Raw genomic sequence first — 26247 nt, 5'->3', positions numbered from 1 at the left:
GTCACCTCAGCTCGGGCTCACAAACACAGTCCCCTCATCTAGGACAGGATTCGGTCAGGATTTATACAGGAGGTCGCGGAGGTCCTCGGGAGCCTCGCACCTACGCGGCCATCTTGGTTGCGCGCTAGGCTCCTCCTCCCCTTCTTTTCTTTTTAGGTTGTAGGTATTCTTAGGTGATTTTCTTGTGATAGTATGTCTCACAGCTGACATAAAACTGTTTACTCTTCCATTTGAAAGAACAGGTCTAGGAAATCCAAATCGACATTTAGTGTAGTATTTATCTTTGCTCTTGTATTTCCGTCGACAGTACTTTCCACACCGATGACTTTGGAAACGTAAAACTTGCTCCTTTAACTTTTTCTCTTCTGTGCTTTTTGGTATAGCACATGTTGCATATTCTTCAATGTAAGATAACACTGCTTCATCAGTATCTGTTCCAAACTTTGGGGCATCCTTGATCCACAACAGCATATGAATATGAGGAGCACCTCTTGCCTGGTACTCTTTTCTCCAAAAGAAATCCACTACTTCTCCTAGAGGTGGATTTTTTTTATTGCAGATGAAGGACATCATAGCCTCAAATCTATGATTGAAATATCTGCAAACATTAACCGGATCCAATGAGCACAGTTCTCCTGCTGTCTTGTATTCGATGTTTTTAATGTTTGAATTTGCCTCTCGTAGAAAATCCAGTAAATCATCCCAAGCGTACTCGGCACAGCTTAGTGTAATGAACCATGTTGGTGTTCCTAAATTCCGTAACATGCATTTTAATTCACCATGGCGTCGGTACCAATATTCATTTGTCCCACGCTGACAAGCCATCAGATTGATCAGTTGTGTTTCCAAATGATCATCTCGGTGCTGCACTTTCTCCAGAAAATCCTTAGCAGACACATTTTGTAAATGTACTCCACTTTTTAAAATGTGATTTACTGCATAAGACAGTGCAGACAAGTCACTTTCAAATAAAAGATGGAACAAATAAGGAATACTTTGTCGAAATCTGGGATCTTCAGCATATAGTCTTGTAGTCCGATACTCAGAAGCTGGAATCTGTTCCGGACGTTCATCGTATCGTCCTCCTTTTCCTTTAGGAAACAGCTGGGGAAAACATCGAGCTTCCAAGCTCTCCTCCCATACACTCACGGGAGTTCCTTTTGCTTTCTTCATCTGAAACAGATCAATATTGTCTCCCATAACTTCTTTTGAATGGAGAGGATGTATGCTAAAATGTTCATATATTTCTTCTTCCTTTGACTTGTCCACTTTTTCAATTTGGCCAGTTGGTGTTTCTGTGTCTTCTTGTAAATCTTCTTCTTCTTCTTCTTCTTCTATATAAATTGATTCATACCATTTGTTATTCCTTTTCAAATACAAATTTGCTCTTTGTACTTTCCGCACATCTGGAACGGATGAACACATTGAATGAGTATAGACTCATATGTATTTAATTCAGAAAGTTCAGCAGGAATAGCATCCAATTCTAAATTATTATGTACAGCTCTGGTCGGCATTCTATTTTCCTCTAACTTGTTGTAACAGTATTTACAAATACGCTGATCTTCACCCATATCAAAACAATTTTCAAGAAATATATATGTGGCAAAATCCTTCCACTTATAATTATCTTCATTTTCACTCTTTCTGTAGAGATCAACATTCCTAGTTTGTATCTTTAATGAGTTCTGCGGCAACAAATACAAGTAAAATTTGGTCTTTCATTAGAGATTATTGCAAATGTTGTTATGTGATCATTAAATGTGTTACTTACAGAGGGTTCTACATTCTCTTCCACTTCTTCCTCATTTACTGTGTCCTTCTCTGCACTGTTTTGTTCAGGACCAAAGTAACAAAACTGAATTTCATCAACAACCTTCTCTACATCTGATACCGTTCCTCGGAACAGAGCCCTATTCAATTCATTTAACTTTATTGCTGGACTTTTTGCAACATACAACCGTCTCACAAACTTTCTCATTTCAGTATGATGAACAGCCAGCATCCTAAAATGATGGAAAACACTATTACACACTTTTCTAGATAGACAAGCCAGAGAATGACCCTGCAAACCAGTATTCTCTCTCACTCTGCATGGATCCAGACTTTGAAGCACCTTAATCTTCTGTTTTATACTTTTTTTACTATATTCTCTTAGAAACTCACGAAATTTGTCAATAGATTCCTGACGCACAGTGCAAATACTACTACAATTCCAAGTGTACACTGGGGCTTTAGGACGTCTCCCCATAGCCTCATCCGCCATCACTTGTACCTCATCTCTTGGAACCATTATCTCCTTCTCCATTATGCAACCATTTGTCACTTCGTAACCACGACCTCTGGTGTCAACTGCATGCAGCAAACTATTACTTTGAAAATAGCTCTCTTCATTAAAAAAAGGTTCACTACTTGAACTATGCATCCACTTTCCTAAAAACACTTTACAAAAGTTTGTTCTGTTCACTACTCTTTTCCTTTTGCTATGTGATTTCAGTACATTAACCATTTTGTCTAATGTACGCATCCTATTCAAAATTAAAATGAATAGTTTCCTTTTTATTTCTAATGCCTTTGCTGCAATGACTTCAATTTCTTTTTTTCTTTTATAAAACTTTGTCTTTTTCTTATATTTCTTCACATCCTTCATCAAATTGGACATAACTCTTCTCTGAAACATTTTTCTACGTATCTCTTTAAACGCTGTTTTTCTATTTATATAAATCTTTTCAGTTGCAGAAGGTATATTTGCATTAACTAAATTCTCAATTTTTTCCTCTCTTTTCCTTTTCAAAACATTTTTTCCAGTACAGACATTTTGTACATTTTTCATTCTTTTGAATATATTTTTTAGAAATTGTTTTTTCTGCTTACCAGAAGATTTTTTCTTTTTCCCAACATGAGCATCTTCTACTAACTTTGGTCCTCTAGTTGTCTTCAAATATAGGTTTTTTTTGTGCGTTTTTTTAACTCTGGATTTTGTAGGCATCTTAAATTTTGTTAACTGCTCTTCAGCAATACCTGAAAAAAACTAAAAAAAAATTCCTTTATTTTATTTAAATATATTACTACATTTCTTTTCACAATAGTCACAAAACATAATTTCTTTGCCAATTTGAAAACACACTTACTGCTCTTTTTTTTTGGCAAGTGAAAATCACTTTTACAGACTGACACATTATGAATCCACTTTTCAGATTTTTTTAAAAGCCCATGTCCAGACTGCTTTTTCAGACCACAAACCATGTGTAACCTGGGTGACTGAGTACACTCCAGCAAGGGCAACCAGCCTTAGTGATGCTGAATGTATTTGCATTACAGACTGAAACCTCAAAACCCCACTCGCTTGTAAATACTGTGCATGATTATACATGGAAAGGAGGTGGGTGTGTGCTAAGAGTCTGTTTCTGCACCAAAAAAATCGCTCCCCCTTTTTCCTACTAATGCAACTGTGAAATCACCAGAGCAAAACGCAATAAATCTCTGCCTGTAATTCCTATTTGCACACAGAGTCATGTTTTCACATTAGTCACAAAACGAAATTTCTTTGCCAATTTGAATGCACACTTACTGCTCTTTTTTGTTGGCAAGTGAAAATCACTTTTACAGACTGACACATTATGAATCCACTTTTCAGATTTTTTTAAATGCACATGTCCAAACTGCTTTTTCTTTCCACCACCATGTGTATCCTGGGTGACTGAGTACACTCCAGCAAGGGCAACCAGCCTTAGTGATGCTGAATGTATTTGCATTACAGACTGAAACCTCAAAACCCCACTCGCTTGTAAATACTGTGCATGATTATACATGGAAAGGAGGTGGGTGTGTGCTAAGAGTCTGCTTCTGCACCAAAAAAATCGCTCCCCCTTTTTCCTACTAATGCAACTGTGAAATCACCAGAGCAAAACGCAATAAATCTCTGACTGTAATTCCTATTTGCACACAGAGTCATGTTTTCACATTAGTCACAAAACGAAAATTCTTTGCCAATTTGAATGCACACTTACTGCTCTTTTTTGTTGGCAAGTGAAAATCACTTTTACAGACTGACACATTATGAATACACTTTTCAGATTTTTTTAAATGCACATGTCCAGACTGCTTTTTCAGACCACAAACCATGTGTAACCTGGGTGACTGAGTACACTCCAGCAAGGGCAACCAGCCTTAGTGATACTAAATGTATTTGCATTACAGACTGAAACCTCAAAACCCCACTCGCTTGTAAATACTGTCCATGATTATACATGGAAAGGAGGTGGGTGTGTGCTAAGAGTCTGCTTCTGCACCAAAAAAATCGCTCCCCCTTTTTCCTACTAATGCAACTGTGAAATCACCAGAGCAAAACGCAATAAATCTCTGCCTGTTATTCCTATTTGCACACAGAGTCATCTTTTCACATTAGTCACAAAACATAATTTCTTTGCCAATTTGAATGCACACTTACTGCTCTTTTTTTTTGGCAAGTGAAAATCACTTTTACAGACTGACACATTATGAATCCACTTTTCAGATTTTTTTAAAAGCCCATGTCCAGACTGCTTTTTCAGACCACAAACCATGTGTAACCTGGGTGACTGCCTACACTCCAGCAAGGGCAACCAGCCTTAGTGATGCTGAATGTATTTGCATTACAGACTGAAACCTCAAAACCCCACTCGCTTGTAAATACTGTCCATGATTATACATGGAAAGGAGGTGGGTGTGTGCTAAGAGTCTGCTTCTGCACCAAAAAAATCGCTCCCCCTTTTTCCTACTAATGCAACTGTGAAAACACCAGAGCAAAACGCAATAAATCTCTGCCTGTAATTCCTATTTGCACACAGAGTCATGTTTTCACATTAGTCACAAAACGAAATTTCTTTGCCAATTTGAATACACACTTACTGCTCTTTTTTGTTGGCAAGTGAAAATCACTTTTACAGACTGACACATTATGAATCCACTTTTCAGATTTTTTAAAAAGCCCATGTCCAGACCAATACACCTTAATTTATCGTGAAAACATAGTCCATATTATTTTACATGTTCCTCACATTTAAATTTCTCCCAAAACAGAAAATAATAAACACAACTTCAACAAAAAGAATTACATTTCTATTATTCAATTCTTAATTTACCATATACATCTCCTCTCAAACTCTAACCTCACCTTTAAAATTAGTTAGTTGTGATAGAAATGTGGCACTCAAACAGCAGATTATCAGAGCCAGGACCTCTGTTCTCTACACCTCTCTCCTCTCAGCAGAACCAGATAATGGCAAACTTTCCCTCTCTTTTTCCACACATATACATGTTAATTTCAAATCTCACTGCTTCCCCCTTTTTTTCAAATGTAATCACACATTTCTATTGGTTGAAAACCAACCCTTTTCCAAAAGTACCCTTCCCCCTACTTGACTTCTGCCTAGTACCCTTCCCCCAACTTGACTTCTGCCTGCTACCATAGCAACAGCTCATGGAACCCTGCTGTGTGGAGTTAGGTCAGAATTTCGCCATACAATGTTTCAATTCCACAGAGCAAGAGTGCTTGACTTTTCAAACCTTACAGCAAATCCATAGTACTGTTCTTTGGTAACACATTTTTCTGTACCAATACAAAACATGCTTCTATTATTTTACACATACAGCCTAGTTTTTAGTGTAGAATGATATGAAACAGCCAATCAGTTCTTTTTTTTTATAAAAAAATATGTATGCCTCCATTTCCAAACTGTCTTTCATTTCTTTTTACCATTCTACTGAATTACACCTCCTGAGTGCATCCAGATCTCCTTTGAAGATGTTCACAGTGTGGATTGTAGGACACAGCTATGTCTTCTGGAGTGAAAAATTTGCAGAGAAAAGAGGTATGGTGAGAGACCTTGCTTTGCCAAATGTAGACATCAAATGGATTGGTCAGAGAGGGTTAAAGTGGCACCAATTAATGCCTTTGGTGAAAACCTTTCAACATCTCCCACAGCCTAACCTTATTATTGTGCACTGTGGTGGAAATGACCTAGGCACTTTAACTGGGGTAGGTCTGGAAATGCTTATTAAGGACACCTTTGTGCAATTGATGTCGCTTTTTCCACAAACTGCCTTTGTATATTCTAACATATGCCAAAGGCAAAAGTGGAACTGGTCCAACCAATTTTGTCCGCAGATTGACAAAGCAAGGAAGCACGTCAACAAATCTATTTCTGCTTTCCTCAGAGACTATGGTATGGGTTCCATTTACCACAACAACTTGCGTTACGACATGCAAGACATTTATAGAAGAGATGGTGTGCACTTCACTGATGAAGGCAACAGAGTCTTCCTCTTGAACCTCAGACTCTGCATCGGTACTTACTTGTAGGTACCAAAAAACAAACAATAAACACAAGGGCTCTTTTTAGAGCCACCTTATATCTAAACACTTAAATGCGATTTTTTTAAATTTGTTTTATTAAGTTTTTTTTCGGGTGCGCGCTGGGTGCGCGCACTCGGCGATATTTTTTAACAAAATATTAATCTTTTTTTTTGCCCTACAAGGTCCTACTTTGACCCCCTTACAATGCCTACTGGGTCTATTTCTACCCACTCTGCCCCCTTTTCAAGTTCTCCCCCTTTGTTTATCACCCCCTCTTTATGCGATAGACAAAATGGCGGCCGCCGCTTCCTGATTTCCACCGATTCGAATGTTTACTAAGATCTAACAACCAATCAGAATTGCGCTCGCGCACGGCGAGGTGCGCGCACCCAGCGCGCATGGAGCGCGCTTAGATATATATATTGATTTAAAGGCTATTTTCTCATAATCTACTGAACAGATTTACACCAAACCTACAAAAGGCACTTCCTTGACCTGGGGACTACCTCTCTGCCAAATTTCTAGTAATTCTGTTCAGCCGTTCGGGCTGTAGCCCTGTCTAAAGGTACTATGGAAAAATGCATGGGAAAAACGCGTTTTGGGACCCCCCTTTTATCTCAGCCCCCGCTTGACGAATCCCCCCGAGACTTTCAGGGTAGGAGCGGAGCGTAGCGCCCCACATATTTTGAGAAATTCGCGAGGATTCGTCGACCGGCGCCAAAGTTATTCAAAATAGAATGTTGCGGATTTCCTATGGAAAAGGGGTCCTAACTATAACTACCTACTGGCGACCGCCAGTAGGTAATATATATATATATATATATATATATATATATATATATATATATATATATATATTTTTTTTTTTTTTACAACAAAACGCCCTGAAGCATTGAAGGGGCACTCGACCACGCTTCAGACCTTGCAGTCTTGTATCGCCTCGTTGCAGCTTGTATCTCCGTTACAATGACAGTCTTATTTAAAAAAGCCGACGCGTTTCGAGGCATTCCACGCCTCTTCTTCCTAGGCAGACATCAAGCATTGACGGCTCACCAACTTTATTCAATTCGCCTTCAGTGGGCGGAGCTTAGTGCGATGTTTATTCAAGTCTCTTGGGAGTTGTAGTCTCCGCGGTGAGTATTAGTGACATCCTTAGTAGGTTCAATGCCTTGAAATTTGATGCAATGTTTTCATTCCTTTTTAGGATCTGCGACGACAGAGCAAACATAATTTGCATATGAAGCGTGGTGCTGCACGGAGTCGGCTCGTCCCGCTCCACAGCCTTCAAATTGATGAATGGTGCTCACTTCCACGGCCAGGCTGCCGTGTAGGATTTCTTTTTGACAACAAAACGCCCTAAAGCATTGAAAGGGCACTCGACCATGCTTCAGACCTTGCAGTCTTGTATCGCCTCGTTGCAGCTTGTATCTCCGTTGCAATGACAGTCTTATTTAAAAAAGCTGACGCGTTTCGAGGCATTCCACGCTTCTCCTTCCTAGGCAGACATCAAGCATTGACGGCGCACCAACTTTATTCAATTCGCCTTCAGTGGGCGGAGCTTAGTGCGATGTTTATTCAAGTCTCTTGGGAGTTGTAGTCTCCGCGGTGAGTATTAGTGACATCCTTAGTAGGTTCAATGCCTTGAAATTTGATGCAATGTTTTCATTCCTTTGTAGGATCTGCAACAACAGAGCAAACATAATTTGCATATGAAGCGTGGTGCTGCACAGAGTCGGCTCGTCCCGCTCCACAGCCTTCAAATTGATGAATGGTGCTCACTTCCACGGCCAGGCTGCCGTGTAGGATTTCTTTTTGACAACAAAACGCCCTGAAGCATTGAAGGGGCACTCGACCACGCTTCAGACCTTGCAGTCTTGTATCGCCTCGTTGCAGCTTGTATCTCCATTGCAATGACAGTCTTATTTAAAAAAGCCGACGTGTTTCGAGGCATTGCACACCTCTTCTTGCTAGGCAGATATCAAGCATTGACGGCTCACCAACTTTATTCAATTCGCCTTCAGTGGGCGGAGCTTAGTGCGATGTTTATTAAAGTCTCTTTGGAGTTGTAGTCTCCGCGGTGAGTATTAGTGACATCCTTAGTAGGTTCAATGCCTTGAAATTTGATGCAATGTTTTCATTTCTTTGTAGGATCTGCAACGACAGAGCAAACATAATTTGCATATGAAGCGTGGGGCTGCACGGAGTCGGCTCGTCCCGCTCAACAGCCTTCAAATTGATGAATGGTGCTCACTTCCACGGCCAGGCTGCCGTGTAGGATTTCTTTTTGACAACAAAACGCCCTGAAGCATTGAAGGGGCACTCGACCACGCTTCAGACCTTGCAGTCTTGTATCGCCTCGTTGCAGCTTGTATCTCCGTTGCAATGACAGTCTTATTTAAAAAAGCCGACGCGTTTCGAGGCATTCCACGCCTCTTCTTCCTGGGCAGACATCAAGCATTGACGGCTCACCAACTTTATTCAATTCGCCTTCAGTGGGCGGAGCTTAGTGCGATGTTTATTCAAGTCTCTTGGGAGTTGTAGTCTCCGCGGTGAGTATTAGTGACATCCTTAGTAGGTTCAATGCCTTGAAATTTGATGCAATGTTTTCATTCCTTTGTAGGATCTGCAACGACAGAGCAAACATAATTTGCATATGAAGCGTGGTGCTGCACGGAGTCGGCTCGTCCCGCTCCACAGCCTTCAAATTGATGAATGGTGCTCACTTCCACGGCCAGGCTGCCGTGTAGGATTTCTTTTTGACAACAAAACGCCCTGAAGCATTGAAGGGGCACTCGACCACGCTTCAGACCTTGCAGTCTTGTATCGCCTCGTTGCAGCTTGTATCTCCATTGCAATGACAGTCTTATTTAAAAAAGCCGACGCGTTTCGAGGCATTCCACGCCTCTTCTTTCTAGGCAGACATCAAGCATTGACGGCTCACCAATTTTATTCAATTCGCCTTCAGTGGGCGGAGCTTAGTGCTCCACAGCCTTCAAATTGATGAATGGTGCTCACTTCCATGGCCAGGCTGCCGCGTAGGATTTCTTGAGACATTTGATGCGCTGTACCTACCAAGGAAAATAATTTAATACTCACTATTAAGGACTACCAGTCCCAGAATACCATCAGGCCAATGAGGCCACGCCTACTAAGGACGAGAATACTAAATAAAGGATTTGAATGGTGAGTGCTCAGTGTATCATTGCCAGCCCAAGAAGAAGAGGCGCAAAGCCTCGAAACGCGTCGGCTTTGTGGTGTAATTATTGGGGAAAACAGACGAGTTGCAACGAGGCTAGTTACTGAAAAGAATGCCGTCGAGTGACCTTCCGTTGCTTTAGGGCACCTTGATGAACATATTTTACACAGCGGTCCCTGCCGTGGGAAAGAGCACCATTTTCCAAAAAAGATGAAAAGGCTGTGAAGTGGAACGATTCCAAATCACGAAGCACGGCGTTCTCATGCAGATTAATTGCTCGTCTGCCTCAACCCCATCCTACAAAGGAAGTGAATTGGTTTTAAATGAGACATTTGATGCGCTGTACCTACCAAGGAAAATAATTTAATACTCACTATTAAGGACTACCAGTCCCAGAATACCATCAGGCCAATGAGGCCACGCCTACTAAGGACGAGAATACTAAATAAAGGATTTGAAAGGTGAGTGCTCAGTGTATCATTGCCAGCCCAAGAAGAAGAGGCGCAAAGCCTCGAAACGCGTCGGCTTTATGGTGTAATTATTGGGGAAAACAGACGAGTTGCAACGAGGCTTGTTACTGAAGAGAATGCCGTCGAGTGACCTTCCGTTGCTTTGGGGCACCTTGATGGACATATTTTACACGGCGGTCCCTGCCGTGGGAAGGAGCACCATTTTCCAAAAAAGATGAAAAGGCTGTGAAGTGGAACGATTCCAAATCACGAAGCACGGCGTTCTCATGCAGATTAATTGCTCGTCTGCCTCAACCCCATCCTACAAAGGAAGTGAATTGGTTTTAAATGAGACATTTGATGCGCTGTACCTACCAAGGAAAATAATTTAATACTCACTATTAAGGACTACCAGTCCCAGAATACCATCAGGCCAATGAGGCCACGCCTACTAAGGACGAGAATACTAAATAAAGGATTTGAAAGGTGAGTGCTCAGTGTATCATTGCCAGCCCAAGAAGAAGAGGCGCAAAGCCTCGAAACGCGTCGGCTTTATGGTGTAATTATTGGGGAAAACAGACGAGTTGCAACGAGGCTTGTTACTGAAGAGAATGCCGTAGAGTGACCTTCCATTGCTTTGGGGCACCTTGATGGACATATTTTACACGGCGGTCCCTGCCGTGGGATGGAGCACCATTTTCCAAAAAAGATTAAAAGGCTGTGAAGTGGAACGATTCCAAATCACGAAGCACGGCGTTCTCATGCAGATTAATTGCTCGTCTGCCTCAACCCCATCCTACAAAGGAAGTGAATTGGTTTTAAATGAGACATTTGATGCGCTGTACCTACCAAGGAAAATAATTTAATACTCACTATTAAGGACTACCAGTCCCAGAATACCATCAGGCCAATGAGGCCACGCCTACTAAGGACTTATGGTGTAATAGGAAATCCACAACATTCTATTTGGAATAACTTTGGCGCCGATTGACGAATCCTCGCAAACTTTTCAAAATAGGTGGGGCGCTCCGCTCCGCCCCTTCCCTGAAAGTCTCGGGGGGATTCGTCAAGCGGGGGCTGAGAAAAAGGGGGGGTCCCAAAACGCGTTTTCCCCATGCATTTTTCCATAGGACCTTTAGTCCAAGCTACAGCCCGAACGGCTGAACAGAATTACTTGAAATTTGGCAGAGAGGTAGTCCTCAGGTCAGGGATGTGCCTTTTGCAGGTCTGTTGTAAATCTGTTCAGTTTTTCCTGAGAAAATAGCATTTAAAAGCATATATATATCTATAGGCGTGCTCCGTGCGCGTATGGTAAAACGTACCGTGCGCGAGCGCGATTCTGATTGGTTGTTAGATGTTAGTAAACATTCGAATCGGTCGAAACCAGGAAGTGTTGGCCGCCATTTTGTCTCTCGCAGTCTGAGGGGGTGAAAAACAAAGGTGGAGAACGTGAAAATGGGGCAGGGTGGACAGTTCCTGACCCCCTAGCCTTTGTCAGGGGGTCCCAGAAGGACCCCCAAGGGCCAAAATTTCTTTTGATTATTTTTCCAAAAATCGCGGAGTGCGAGTAGCGCACGCGTACGGTAGAAACGGAAAAATTCCGCAAACTGCGAAGCGCACCGTGCGCGTACGGTACGCGCACGGTGAAAAACCTTAAAAAAAAAATACATAACTTAGCATTTAAAAAACCGTACAAATTCACTGAAAAAACAATAGGTTTCACACACGTTATAGTTAGGAATTCGCATTTAAAAAACCTTGCAAATTCACTTAAAAAACCATAGGTTTCACACATGTTATAGTTAGCTGGACATTTCACTCGTGAAAAACCATTGAAATTCCCCCGTTATAGTTAGTGCAGGCAACTATAACTCACGCGACCGCAATCCTCTGCTGATGACGTCAGATATTACATCACTGATGACATATGTGTCTTTCTGAAAAAAAAATACTTGTAATATATGTATAGCTAAAGATTAATGGAAGAAGACATGGGTAAATAGGTGTCTAAATACAGTGATGTAATATCTGACGTCATCAGCAGAGGATTGCGGTCGCGTGAGTTATAGTTGCCTGCACTAACTATAATGGGGGAATTTCAATGGTTTTTCACGAGTGAAATGTCCAACTAACTATAACATGTGTGAAACCTATGGTTTTTTAAGTGAATTTGCAAGGTTTTTTAAATGCTAATTCCTAACTATAACGTGTGTGAAACCTATGGTTTTTTCAGTGAATATATATATATATATGAAAAACAACTCCTGTTGTTGAACTCCAATTCCCAAACGGGCAGAAAGGAACAGGTACGGACCACCAGTAGCTTCCGAATTTTCAATGCTTTATTGTGGTAAAGGCATCCACTGCATGGCGCGTTTCGACCGGGTCGCCCCGGTCTTGATCACATGACGTGCAAAGCCTATGGCATGTCTTAAATAGTGCTATGCACAATCGTTAAAAAAAGAAAGAAAGAACCCCTCCTACTTAATAGACATAGAAGGTGAAACATGACATAATAACAAGTTGTATCCTGATTAAAACATTCTCTAAATTGTATACCTCTAAGCATTATTTGCAATAAAGTATTGTGTATAAAAACATTTTTTTTACTAGCACAACCAGAGGTTATACACAGATGTCATTTGGCCAAGTGGCCATAGGTAATCATATGTAGAGTATCATCAGTAAATACAACATCTCAATATAAATTGATGTACCGACCATGTATCAATATCAGTGGAGGGTTTCAACAAAGTGCAAGTGCAAGTAAGTGCTGTGTGCGACACATCTAGAAGTAAAATTTCCAGAAAATAGGGAATTAGCAGCTGTTTCAAAAATTACCATGTAATGTATAAGTTTACAAAATCCCAATAAATGCATAAATGGAATACATTGAATTAAATACATTCAAAAATATTTTAAAAAAACTCGGGAAAATCTAGGTCTCATGGGTCGCTATTCACAGTAACTAAACCAAGTTAGTCTATATATAGCATTTCCAAGTGTGAAAGTAAACATTTGAAAATAAAAAAGAGGGAGGGGGTCCCTGTGAGATGCATACAATAATAATAGGAAATACCAACACCTAGAAATGATAGAGTTACAAATAAACAATGTGCAAAAACCTGCTGGCACGAACTATAAAGGTAATGTTTGGATTGTAGAATCAATTCAGATGTGAATACAACAATAAATCCATAAATACACAGACATGAGTATAAATATAAATATCAATATGAGTATAAATATCATCATGAGTATAAATATAGTTTAAACATATTGTAGACTTGATAAAAACAACAACTGTGCACAAAGAATGGTTTGTCCGAAATACTTTTGTTATGTGAAACTCCTAGTAACCAACTAAAACCAAGGACTCTAGAATTCCATTACTTCGGTTAAAAACCAAAAAGATATATATATAAATAACCTACTGGCAGTCGCCAGTAGGTAGTTATAGTTAGAACCTAGTTTCCATAGGAAATGCATTTTTGGATTTGCTAATAACTTTGGCGTTGTTTGAAGAATCTTTGTGAAATCCTATAAAAAAAAAGTCTATCCAGGTCAGCTCCTATCCTGAAGGTTTGGGGATGATTCGTGAAGCAGGAGCTGAGAAAAAAGGGGGGTTCCAAAACACGTTTCCCTTTGATAATTTCCATAGGAAATTTTGAGACGAGCTACAGCCCCGAACGGCTGAACGGAATTACCCCAAATTTGGCAGAAAGTTAGAGCTTGGTTCAGAAAGCGACCTTTTTTTAAATGGTGTAAATCCGTTCAGTAGTTTTTGAGAAATTCAAACAATAAGAGTCAAAAAATCATTTTCCCATAGGAAACTTTGTGCATGGCTACAGCCAAACCTACTGAACTGAATTACCCCAAATTTGGCAGAAAGGTAGTGCGTGGGTCAGAAAGCGACCTTTTTTTTAAATGGTGTAAATCCGTTCAGTAGTTGCTGAGAAGTTAGAAAAATAAAAGTTTCCATATCTGGGCGGAGCCTAAGTGCCGTGCACGAGCTTCACTGTGATTGGCTGCGAACACTCCAAATAAGGAAGTGTTGGAAGTCATCTTGTTTGTTGGAAGAAGCGAGTCGCCAGACAACAGAGAAACAAAGGTAGAAAACAAGAGAAGGAGGCAGGGTAGAAACACCCTGTCCCCCTAGGCCTGCTCAGGGGGTCCCAGAAGGACCCCCAGGGCCAAAAAATCATTTTTTTTAGCAAAAAAAGAAATCGGCGCAATTTGCGCTGGTGTTGCGGGTTCCTGCATTTTAGTTTAATGAGACAACGGGTTGGGCTAGGTCTCGGGGGAATTGTTTTTCTTAGAAAAAAATAGCGGAGGCTTGCTGGGGCTGCGGGGGTCCGCTGGGGTCTGCACAGTCCCGGGACTTTACTCATGTTGGGAGGGGTGTTGCGCGGGCCCTCTCCTGGAGCCCTCCATGTGCTCATAACTTTGGCATCGTTTGACGAATGTTTACGAAATTTTCCAAAAGGTTTCTCTTTTTTGATCAGCTCCTATCTTGAGAGTTTAGGGGTGATTGGTCAAGGGGTGTTCAGAAAAAAGGGGTGTCCCAAAATTTGTTTTCTCAATGCATTTTCCATACGAAAGTTTAGACAAGGCTACAGGTGAAACTGCTGAACGGAATTACGCCAAATTTAGCAGGGGGAAAGGTCTTGGTCCAGAAAGCGTGCTTTTGTAGAAATAGTGTAAATCCATTCAGTAGTGTTTTGAGATATTAAAGGAAAAAAATATATATATCTGGACAGTGCCTAACTGCTGAGCACGAGCTTGTGTCTGATTGGCTGCTGACACTTCAAACCAGGAAGAGTTAGCAGCCATCTTGTGCCTCGCATTGAGTGAAAATATAAAAGAAAGGTTCCAGGGGCAATTTAATATAGCGGAGCTCTGTGTAATGATGATTTGGACGCAGTTAAGGTTTAAGATTTATTAACAATAAAGGAGAAACAGTTGAGCGCCAGGTAGTACGACTTCCACTCCAGAACAGCAGTAGGAAGATAACCCTTTCACGCTTCTTGTGCCCAACATCACCACTTCGCAGCTATGCCGTTAGAAGCCAGTCCGTCGGCTCGCAGCTCTCTACCTTTGCGAGCTAGTACACTGCTGTGCCTGTACCTCTGCGAGCTACTACGCTGCTGTCCTTTGGGAGCGGACGGCTCGTAGTTCTGCATCTGTGAGTCGAGCGGACGGGCCGCAGTTGTCTCTCTGTGAGCCTGGGTGCGAACTGTTCATAATTCACACTACATAAGCACTGAAAAGCCATTTTGTGATTCAGTCCGTCAGCTGGCATCTGTCTGAGGCATTTCTGAAAACATACCGGAGTTCTTTCTGTGAGAGATACCCCTTTTACACTGCCTCTCCCCACATCAACAGGTAACGCACACTCTTCCCACATTACCAACATACCCCCAACAACCTTCTTGGGCCCGGAAGTGTCCCTGTGTGGTTGGAGAAACAAGAATCTTAGTCATGTATAGACTTACATATAAAACCTTTTATTTAAACAAAAGAACAACAAATAAAACTGAAGGGAGTCTGGTGCAGTGGTCGCTGCCATGAAGTTGAGGTCACTGCCATTCAGGACACAGTTCCACATGTGGGATTGCCTTGTGTTGAACAGGCTTAGTGGCACCACGTGTCACGCCTTGTGTTGTACAGGGTTATTGGCACCACGTGTCGCCGGCCTTGCATATGGAAATATGCCTAACTGATCAAAGGGAGTCTGGTGCTGTGGTCACTGCCACGGACTTGGTGTCACTGCCATTCAGGACTCAGGACACAGTTCTACATGTGGGATCTGCTTATGTTGAACAGGGTTAATGGCACCACGTGTCGCGGCTTGTGTTTAACAGGGTTAGTGGCACCATGTGTCGCGGTTTGTGTTGAACAGGGTTAGTGGCACCACGTGTCACCGGCTTGTGCTGAACAGGGTTAGTGGCACCATGTATTGCGGCTTGCGTTGAAGTCAGCCTCAATAAGGCCAAGTGGCGATGACTTGTGGTGCAGTGAGTTAGAAGTACCTTTGGCGCAGATCGTGTACATACCCTGCGATGATGCGTGGTCTGGGGGGCCGCACTCGGAACATTGTCTTTTGTCTATTGAATTCTGCCTCAATAAGGCCACGTGGCATTGACTTGTTGTCCACTGAGTTAGTGGCACCTGAAGCACTCAGCATGAGTGCAACCTGCGATGATGCGTCATCCGAGCGGGCTGCACTGGGAGAAATGTCTTTTGCCTACTGAATTCTGCCTTAATAAGTCCATGTGGCGATTACTTGTGGTGCAGTGAGTTAGTGGCACCTGAAGCACTCAGCGTGTACGCACCCTGCGATGATGCGTGGTCCGGGCGGGCCGCACTGGTAGCAATGTCTTTACATGCATTGAAAGAATCTTCATAGCAGTTAAAATCTCCAAGTAATTCCATTTCAGTCCGCAAAGGTTTGAAGAGTTGCAGAAGAGCTAAATAGAAAAACTCTATCTTATCTGGAGTATCACATCTTAATTTCCTGTGATTAATCAAATTTCCTTGGACATTCTTTACGAAACATCCATCAGATCCAATTACAGCATATTTCCCTCAATTTATTTTTTCTGTAACGTTTTTTCTAATACTATAATGTTGCAGTATTTCATATAGACATATGTTTTACAGGTATGGACTTCTATTTGGATAGTATGCGAGGAACAGCAATTGAGTTATCTGCAACATATTGCATGTCCATATTTGTATTCCACATCTTCAAAATTACTGGATTGTAATCATTAATGTACTTCGATTATTCTGTTCTTTTTATACTATAAGTATTTTTGGGTGATTTACGAGTGATAGTATGCCTCACTGCTGACAAAACTGTTCACTCTTCCTTGCGTTGACTTATGGTGCACTGAGTTAGTAGTACCTTTGGCGCTCAGCATGTACGTACCCTGCGATGATGCGTGGTCCGGGAGGGGCGCACTCGGAGCAATGTCTTTTGTCTATTGAATTCTGCCTCCGTAAGGCCACGTGTAGATGACTTGTTGTGCACTGAGTTAGTGGTACCTTTGGTGCTCAGCCTGTGCGCACCCTGCAATGATGCGTGGTCCGAGAGGGCCGCACTCTGAACAATGTATCTTGCGTACTGGACTGCGTCATGTGCAATCGCTACTCCATGTGAATTGTGATGTCTGCTGTCTGCAGTGTAGATCGAAGGCAGTAGTCTGTACAGACATATGTCTGCGGTGCTGTGCGGCTGGGTTCGCAGCGGGCCTGTGTCAAGGAGATCCGCGGTCATGGCAGCAGCCTCGTGGCAGGGTGAGGCCCGCCGCTTTGGCACTGTCGTTGGTCTTCACAGTTCACAAGTGAACCACGCCCAGAGTCCCGGCCTAGTTATTCACACTCCTACGCTGAAGTGGCGTACGTCGGACCAGCCCACTCCGGTTACGCTTATGCTTACAGGGGGGGACGATACAGCTACATGACTGCGATCTTCCCTAGTGTTTGATGTAACATGGTTGGGTCCACTGTCCACAACACTACCAGCACCAGTAGTATTTGTGCACATGGAGAGGTGTGTGTTCTGCATACTGAGATGTGTCCAGCACATCACCGCTACACTTTGCATTGTGTGCATTGTTATTCATGGGTAAATTGCTTCCTTCACATATAGTTTGTTCACACCTGTCCCAATATTCAGCTATTGTGTGGCTGAGGGGCTATGCCATTTTCGGAAAGTTTGCTGTCTTCTTCTGCGCTGCCTCGGTGGTGGTGGGGTCCTGGGGGTGGTGGTGGGTGTTGTGGGGTTCTTGGGTGTCGGAGCTGCTTGACCAGTAGGTCTATGACAAGTGTTGGTATTCAGATGTGGCTCTGGGCTGGGCTCCCTTTCATACTGTATGTAGTTGTTTAATATTAAAAAAACAAGAAGACATTATATTTAGTTAAATAAAAAATAAAAAGAATTACAAAAACTATTTTTAGAATATTAAAGTTACAAAATAGCAAATGTTTTTTTTAAATTACTGAGAAAAACATAGGTTTTATGAACATTGTAATTAGAAATTAGTATTTAAATAACCTTTGAAATTCACAAAAAAACATAGGTCTCAGGAACATTAAAGTAAGAAATTAGTATTTAAAAAAAACATTCAAATTTACGGAAAAAAACGATTGCCACATTTCCCAACATTGAGCTATTATATGGCTGAGGGACCATGCCGTTTTTGGAGGGTTCGCAGTCCTGTTCTGCACTGCCTTGGTGGTAGTAGGGAGAGGGGTGGTACGGGGGGAGGTCCTGAGGGTTGTGGCAGTGGGTGTTGTGTCCTTCTTGGGTGTCAGAAAAAACTATAGGTTAAATTAACATTATAGTTAGAAGTTAGCATTAACAAAATCATTGAAATTCACAGAAAAAAAACATAGGTTTCGGGCACGTTACAGATAGAAATTAGCATTTAAAAAACCTTAGAAATTCACTTAAAAAACCATAGGTTTCAGACATGTTATCGTTAGCTGGACATTTCACTCGTACAAAACCATAGAAATTCCCCTGTTATAGTTAGTTCAGCTAACTATAACTCGCGCCCCCGCAATGCACTGCTGATGATGTCACATATTACATCATTCATGACATGGTCAGTGACATCACTGATGACATCACTGATGACATCTCAAATGACATCACTGATGACATCATCCACGTGAAAATCTGATGCACCTCCTCACACTCTAATATAACCTTTGATACATCCACTCTAAAATATAGAGTAGCATTTTCAAAACCATCGACACACCAATACCAGTCACTACATACGCACTCACTGATTCCTAGGTCTAGACACACATCCACTCATTCACCCATACAGTCCCTCTTACATGCAGTCACTAATGTATACAACACTATTATATGCACTCATACACCTATACAGACACTCACACATATCCAATCCAATCCTGTCCTCCAAAGACACACCATCATCGCTGGCTGCGCACCGCTGAGCTCTTCAGGTGCCACTAACTCTGTGCATCACAACTCATGGACCCTTTATGATTGACTTTCCTGCTGTAGACACTGGCGCAACAATGTCACCTCATGCAGTAGGAATATCCCAAAGGGACATTAACAATTTCTTCACATCAGTACGCTCATCTCTGGTGCCCCTACCTCAGTGCACCACGAGTCATGGACCCTTTACAATACAATCTTTTGTGTGTGATTTAAGATCCGGTACCCCTACCTTAGTGCACCACAAGTCATGGACCCTTTATCATTGAATTTATGTGTGTGATCTGATTATCACTGTTGTAGTTGTTGCCCGCACCAACCATTCCCTGAGGGCTGGCTTACAGTCACCCCACACGCATCCAGCTCAGACATCACTGGACATGTGACCCTGGTAATAATAAGGGGCCGAGCGCACATGCCCGTAGCCAGTTCCACTTTCTATCTAACTGTGTCCGTGTGTTCATTATGTGTGCATGATGGCTCTGACGTCATCAGCAGAGGATTGCGGTCGCGTGAGTTATAGTTGCCTGCACTAACTATAATGGGGGAATTTCAATGGTTTTTCACGAGTGAAATGTCCAACTAATCTATAACATGTGTGAAACCTATGGTTTTTTAAGTGAATTTGCAAGGTTTTTTAAATGCTAATTCCTAACTATAACGTGTGTGAAACCTATGGTTTTTTCAGTGAATATATATATATATATGAAAAACAACTCCTGTTGTTGAACTCCAATTCCCAAACGGGCAGAAAGGAACAGGTACGGACCACCAGTAGCTTCCGAATTTTCAATGCTTTATTGTGGTAAAGGCATCCACTGCATGACGCGTTTCGACCGGGTCGCCCCGGTCTAGATCACATGACGTGCAAAGCCTATGGCATGTCTTAAATAGTGCTATGCACAATCGTTAAAAAAAGAAAGAAAGAACCCCTCCTACTTAATAGACATAGAAGGTGAAACATGACATAATAACAAGTTGTATCCTGATTAAAACATTCTCTAAATTGTATTCCAGCATCCTAAAGTGATGGAAAACACTATTACACACTTTTCTAGATAGACAAGCCAGAGAATGACCCTGCAAACCAGTATTCTCTCTCACTCTGCATGGATCCAGACTTTGAAGCACCTTAATCTTCTGTTTTATACTTTTTTTACTATATTCTCTTAGAAACTCACGAAATTTGTCAATAGATTCCTGACGCACAGTGCAAATACTACTACAATTCCAAGTGTACACTGGGGCTTTAGGACGTCTCCCCATAGCCTCATCCGCCATCACTTGTACCTCATCTCTTGGAACCATTATCTCCTTCTCCATTATGCAACCATTTGTCACTTCGTAACCACGACCTCTGGTGTCAACTGCATGCAGCAAACTATTACTTTGAAAATAGCTCTCTTCATTAAAAAAAGGTTCACTACTTGAACTATGCATCCACTTTCCTAAAAACACTTTACAAAAGTTTGTTCTGTTCACTACTCTTTTCCTTTTGCTATGTGATTTCAGTACATTAACCATTTTGTCTAATGTACGCATCCTATTCAAAATTAAAATGAATAGTTTCCTTTTTATTTCTAATGCCTTTGCTGCAATGACTTCAATTTCTTTTTTTCTTTTATAAAACTTTGTCTTTTTCTTATATTTCTTCACATCCTTCATCAAATTGGACATAACTCTTCTCTGAAACATTTTTCTACGTATCTCTTTAAACGCTGTTTTTCTATTTATATAAATCTTTTCAGTTGCAGAAGGTATATTTGCATTAACTAAATTCTCAATTTTTTCCTCTCTTTTCCTTTTCAAAACATTTTTTCCAGTACAGACATTTTGTACATTTTTCATTCTTTTGAATATATTTTTTAGAAATTGTTTTTTCTGCTTACCAGAAGATTTTTTCTTTTTCCCAACATGAGCATCTTCTACTAACTTTGGTCCTCTAGTTGTCTTCAAATATAGGTTTTTTTTGTGCGTTTTTTTAACTCTGGATTTTGTAGGCATCTTAAATTTTGTTAACTGCTCTTCAGCAATACCTGAAAAAAACTAAAAAAAAATTCCTTTATTTTATTTAAATATATTACTACATTTCTTTTCACAATAGTCACAAAACATAATTTCTTTGCCAATTTGAAAACACACTTACTGCTCTTTTTTTTTGGCAAGTGAAAATCACTTTTACAGACTGACACATTATGAATCCACTTTTCAGATTTTTTTAAAAGCCCATGTCCAGACTGCTTTTTCAGACCACAAACCATGTGTAACCTGGGTGACTGAGTACACTCCAGCAAGGGCAACCAGCCTTAGTGATGCTGAATGTATTTGCATTACAGACTGAAACCTCAAAACCCCACTCGCTTGTAAATACTGTGCATGATTATACATGGAAAGGAGGTGGGTGTGTGCTAAGAGTCTGTTTCTGCACCCAAAAAATCGCTCCCCCTTTTTCCTACTAATGCAACTGTGAAATCACCAGAGCAAAACGCAATAAATCTCTGCCTGTAATTCCTATTTGCACACAGAGTCATGTTTTCACATTAGTCACAAAACGAAATTTCTTTGCCAATTTGAATGCACACTTACTGCTCTTTTTTGTTGGCAAGTGAAAATCACTTTTACAGACTGACACATTATGAATCCACTTTTCAGATTTTTTTAAATGCACATGTCCAAACTGCTTTTTCTTTCCACCACCATGTGTATCCTGGGTGACTGAGTACACTCCAGCAAGGGCAACCAGCCTTAGTGATGCTGAATGTATTTGCATTACAGATTGAAACCTCAAAACCCCACTCGCTTGTAAATACTGTGCATGATTATACATGGAAAGGAGGTGGGTGTGTGCTAAGAGTCTGCTTCTGCACCAAAAAAATCGCTCCCCCTTTTTCCTACTAATGCAACTGTGAAATCACCAGAGCAAAACGCAATAAATCTCTGACTGTAATTCCTATTTGCACACAGAGTCATGTTTTCACATTAGTCACAAAACGAAAATTCTTTGCCAATTTGAATGCACACTTACTGCTCTTTTTTGTTGGCAAGTGAAAATCACTTTTACAGACTGACACATTATGAATACACTTTTCAGATTTTTTTAAATGCACATGTCCAGACTGCTTTTTCAGACCACAAACCATGTGTAACCTGCGTGACTGAGTACACTCCAGCAAGGGCAACCAGCCTTAGTGATACTAAATGTATTTGCATTACAGACTGAAACCTCAAAACCCAACTCGCTTGTAAATACTGTCCATGATTATACATGGAAAGGAGGTGGGTGTGTGCTAAGAGTCTGCTTCTGCACCAAAAAAATCGCTCCCCCTTTTTCCTACTAATGCAACTGTGAAATCACCAGAGCAAAACGCAATAAATCTCTGCCTGTAATTCCTATTTGCACACAGAGTCATCTTTTCACATTAGTCACAAAACATAATTTCTTTGCCAATTTGAATGCACACTTACTGCTCTTTTTTTTTGGCAAGTGAAAATCACTTTTACAGACTGACACATTATGAATCCACTTTTCAGATTTTTTTAAAAGCCCATGTCCAGACTGCTTTTTCAGACCACAAACCATGTGTAACCTGGGTGACTGCCTACACTCCAGCAAGGGCAACCAGCCTTAGTGATGCTGAATGTATTTGCATTACAGACTGAAACCTCAAAACCCCACTCGCTTGTAAATACTGTCCATGATTATACATGGAAAGGAGGTGGGTGTGTGCTAAGAGTCTGCTTCTGCACCAAAAAAATCGCTCCCCCTTTTTCCTACTAATGCAACTGTGAAAACACCAGAGCAAAACGCAATAAATCTCTGCCTGTAATTCCTATTTGCACACAGAGTCATGTTTTCACATTAGTCACAAAACGAAATTTCTTTGCCAATTTGAATACACACTTACTGCTCTTTTTTGTTGGCAAGTGAAAATCACTTTTACAGACTGACACATTATGAATCCACTTTTCAGATTTTTTAAAAAGCCCATGTCCAGACCAATACACCTTAATTTATCGTGAAAACATAGTCCATATTATTTTACATGTTCCTCACATTTAAATTTCTCCCAAAACAGAAAATAATAAACACAACTTCAACAAAAAGAATTACATTTCTATTATTCAATTCTTAATTTACCATATACATCTCCTCTCAAACTCTAACCTCACCTTTAAAATTAGTTAGTTGTGATAGAAATGTGGCACTCAAACAGCAGATTATCAGAGCCAGGACCTCTGTTCTCTACACCTCTCTCCTCTCAGCAGAACCAGATAATGGCAAACTTTCCCTCTCTTTTTCCACACATATACATGTTAATTTCAAATCTCACTGCTTCCCCCTTTTTTTCAAATGTAATCACACATTTCTATTGGTTGAAAACCAACCCTTTTCCAAAAGTACCCTTCCCCCTACTTGACTTCTGCCTAGTACCCTTCCCCCAACTTGACTTCTGCCTGCTACCATAGCAACAGCTCATGGAACCCTGCTGTGTGGAGTTAGGTCAGAAGTTCGCCATACAATGTTTCAATTCCACAGAGCAAGAGTGCTTGACTTTTCAAACCTTACAGCAAATCCATAGTACTGTTCTTTGGTAACACATTTTTCTGTACCAATACAAAACATGCTTCTATTATTTTACACATACAGCCTAGTTTTTAGTGTAGAATGATATGAAACAGCCAATCAGTTCTTTTTTTTTATAAAAAAATATGTATGCCTCCATTTCCAAACTGTCTTTCATTTCTTTTTACCATTCTACTGAATTACACCTCCTGAGTGCATCCAGATCTCCTTTGAAGATGTTCACAGTGTGGATTGTAGGACACAGCTATGTCTTCTGGAGTGAAAAATTTGCAGAGAAAAGAGGTATGGTGAGAGACCTTGCTTTGCCAAATGTAGACATCAAATGGATTGGTCAGAGAGGGTTAAAGTGGCACCAATTAATGCCTTTGGTGAAAACCTTTCAACATCTCCCACAGCCTAACCTTATTATTGTGCACTGTGGTGGAAATGACCTAGGCACTTTAACTGGGGTAGGTCTGGAAATGCTTATTAAGGACACCTTTGTGCAATTGATGTCGCTTTTTCCACAAACTGCCTTTGTATATTCTAACATATGCCAAAGGCAAAAGTGGAACTGGTCCAACCAATTTTGTCCGCAGATTGACAAAGCAAGGAAGCACGTCAACAAATCTATTTCTGCTTTCCTCAGAGACTATGGTATGGGTTCCATTTACCACAACAACTTGCGTTACGACATGCAAGACATTTATAGAAGAGATGGTGTGCACTTCACTGATGAAGGCAACAGAGTCTTCCTCTTGAACCTCAGACTCTGCATCGGTACTTACTTGTAGGTACCAAAAAACAAACAATAAACACAAGGGCTCTTTTTAGAACCACCTTATATCTAAACACTTAAATGCGATTTTTTTTAATTTGTTTTATTAAGTTTTTTTTCGGGTGCGCGCTGGGTGCGCGCACTCGGCGATATTTTTTAACAAAATATTAATCTTTTTTTTTGCCCTACAAGGTCCTACTTTGACCCCCTTACAATGCCTACTGGGTCTATTTCTACCCACTCTGCCCCCTTTTCAAGTTCTCCCCCTTTGTTTATCACCCCCTCTTTATGCGATAGACAAAATGGCGGCCGCCGCTTCCTGATTTCCACCGATTCGAATGTTTACTAAGATCTAACAACCAATCAGAATTGCGCTCGCGCACGGCGAGGTGCGCGCACCCAGCGCGCATGGAGCGCGCTTAGATATATATATATTGATTTAAAGGCTATTTTCTCATAATCTACTGAACAGATTTACACCAAACCTACAAAAGGCACTTCCTTGACCTGGGGACTACCTCTCTGCCAAATTTCTAGTAATTCTGTTCAGCCGTTCGGGCTGTAGCCCTGTCTAAAGGTACTATGGAAAAATGCATGGGAAAAACGCGTTTTGGGACCCCCCTTTTATCTCAGCCCCCGCTTGACAAATCCCCCCGAGACTTTCAGGGTAGGAGCGGAGCGTAGCGCCCCACATATTTTGAGAAATTCGCGAGGATTCGTCGACCGGCGCCAAAGTTATTCAAAATAGAATGTTGCGGATTTCCTATGGAAAAGGGGTCCTAACTATAACTACCTACTGGCGACCGCCAGTAGGTAATATATATATATATATATATATATATATATATATATATATATATATATATATATATATATATATATATGTATTTTTTTTTTACAACAAAACGCCCTGAAGCATTGAAGGGGCACTCGACCACGCTTCAGACCTTGCAGTCTTGTATCGCCTCGTTGCAGCTTGTATCTCCGTTACAATGACAGTCTTATTTAAAAAAGCCGACGCGTTTCGAGGCATTCCACGCCTCTTCTTCCTAGGCAGACATCAAGCATTGACGGCTCACCAACTTTATTCAATTCGCCTTCAGTGGGCGGAGCTTAGTGCGATGTTTATTCAAGTCTCTTGGGAGTTGTAGTCTCCGCGGTGAGTATTAGTGACATCCTTAGTAGGTTCAATGCCTTGAAATTTGATGCAATGTTTTCATTCCTTTTTAGGATCTGCGACGACAGAGCAAACATAATTTGCATATGAAGCGTGGTGCTGCACGGAGTCGGCTCGTCCCGCTCCACAGCCTTCAAATTGATGAATGGTGCTCACTTCCACGGCCAGGCTGCCGTGTAGGATTTTTTTTTGACAACAAAACGCCCTAAAGCATTGAAGGGGCACTCGACCATGCTTCAGACCTTGCAGTCTTGTATCGCCTCGTTGCAGCTTGTATCTCCGTTGCAATGACAGTCTTATTTAAAAAAGCTGACGCGTTTCGAGGCATTCCACGCTTCTCCTTCCTAGGCAGACATCAAGCATTGACGGCGCACCAACTTTATTCAATTCGCCTTCAGTGGGCGGAGCTTAGTGCGATGTTTATTCAAGTCTCTTGGGAGTTGTAGTCTCCGCGGTGAGTATTAGTGACATCCTTAGTAGGTTCAATGCCTTGAAATTTGATGCAATGTTTTCATTCCTTTGTAGGATCTGCAACGACAGAGCAAACATAATTTGCATATGAAGCGTGGTGCTGCACGGAGTCGGCTCGTCCCGCTCCACAGCCTTCAAATTGATGAATGGTGCTCACTTCCACGGCCAGGCTGCCGTGTAGGATTTCTTTTTGACAACAAAACGCCCTGAAGCATTGAAGGGGCACTCGACCACGCTTCAGACCTTGCAGTCTTGTATCGCCTCGTTGCAGCTTGTATCTCCATTGCAA

This window comes from Triturus cristatus, chromosome 2_2 (assembly GCF_964204655.1).
Source record: "Triturus cristatus chromosome 2_2, aTriCri1.1, whole genome shotgun sequence".
Lineage (NCBI taxonomy): Eukaryota > Metazoa > Chordata > Amphibia > Caudata > Salamandridae > Triturus > Triturus cristatus.
Note: the sequence above shows the minus strand (reverse complement) of the source record.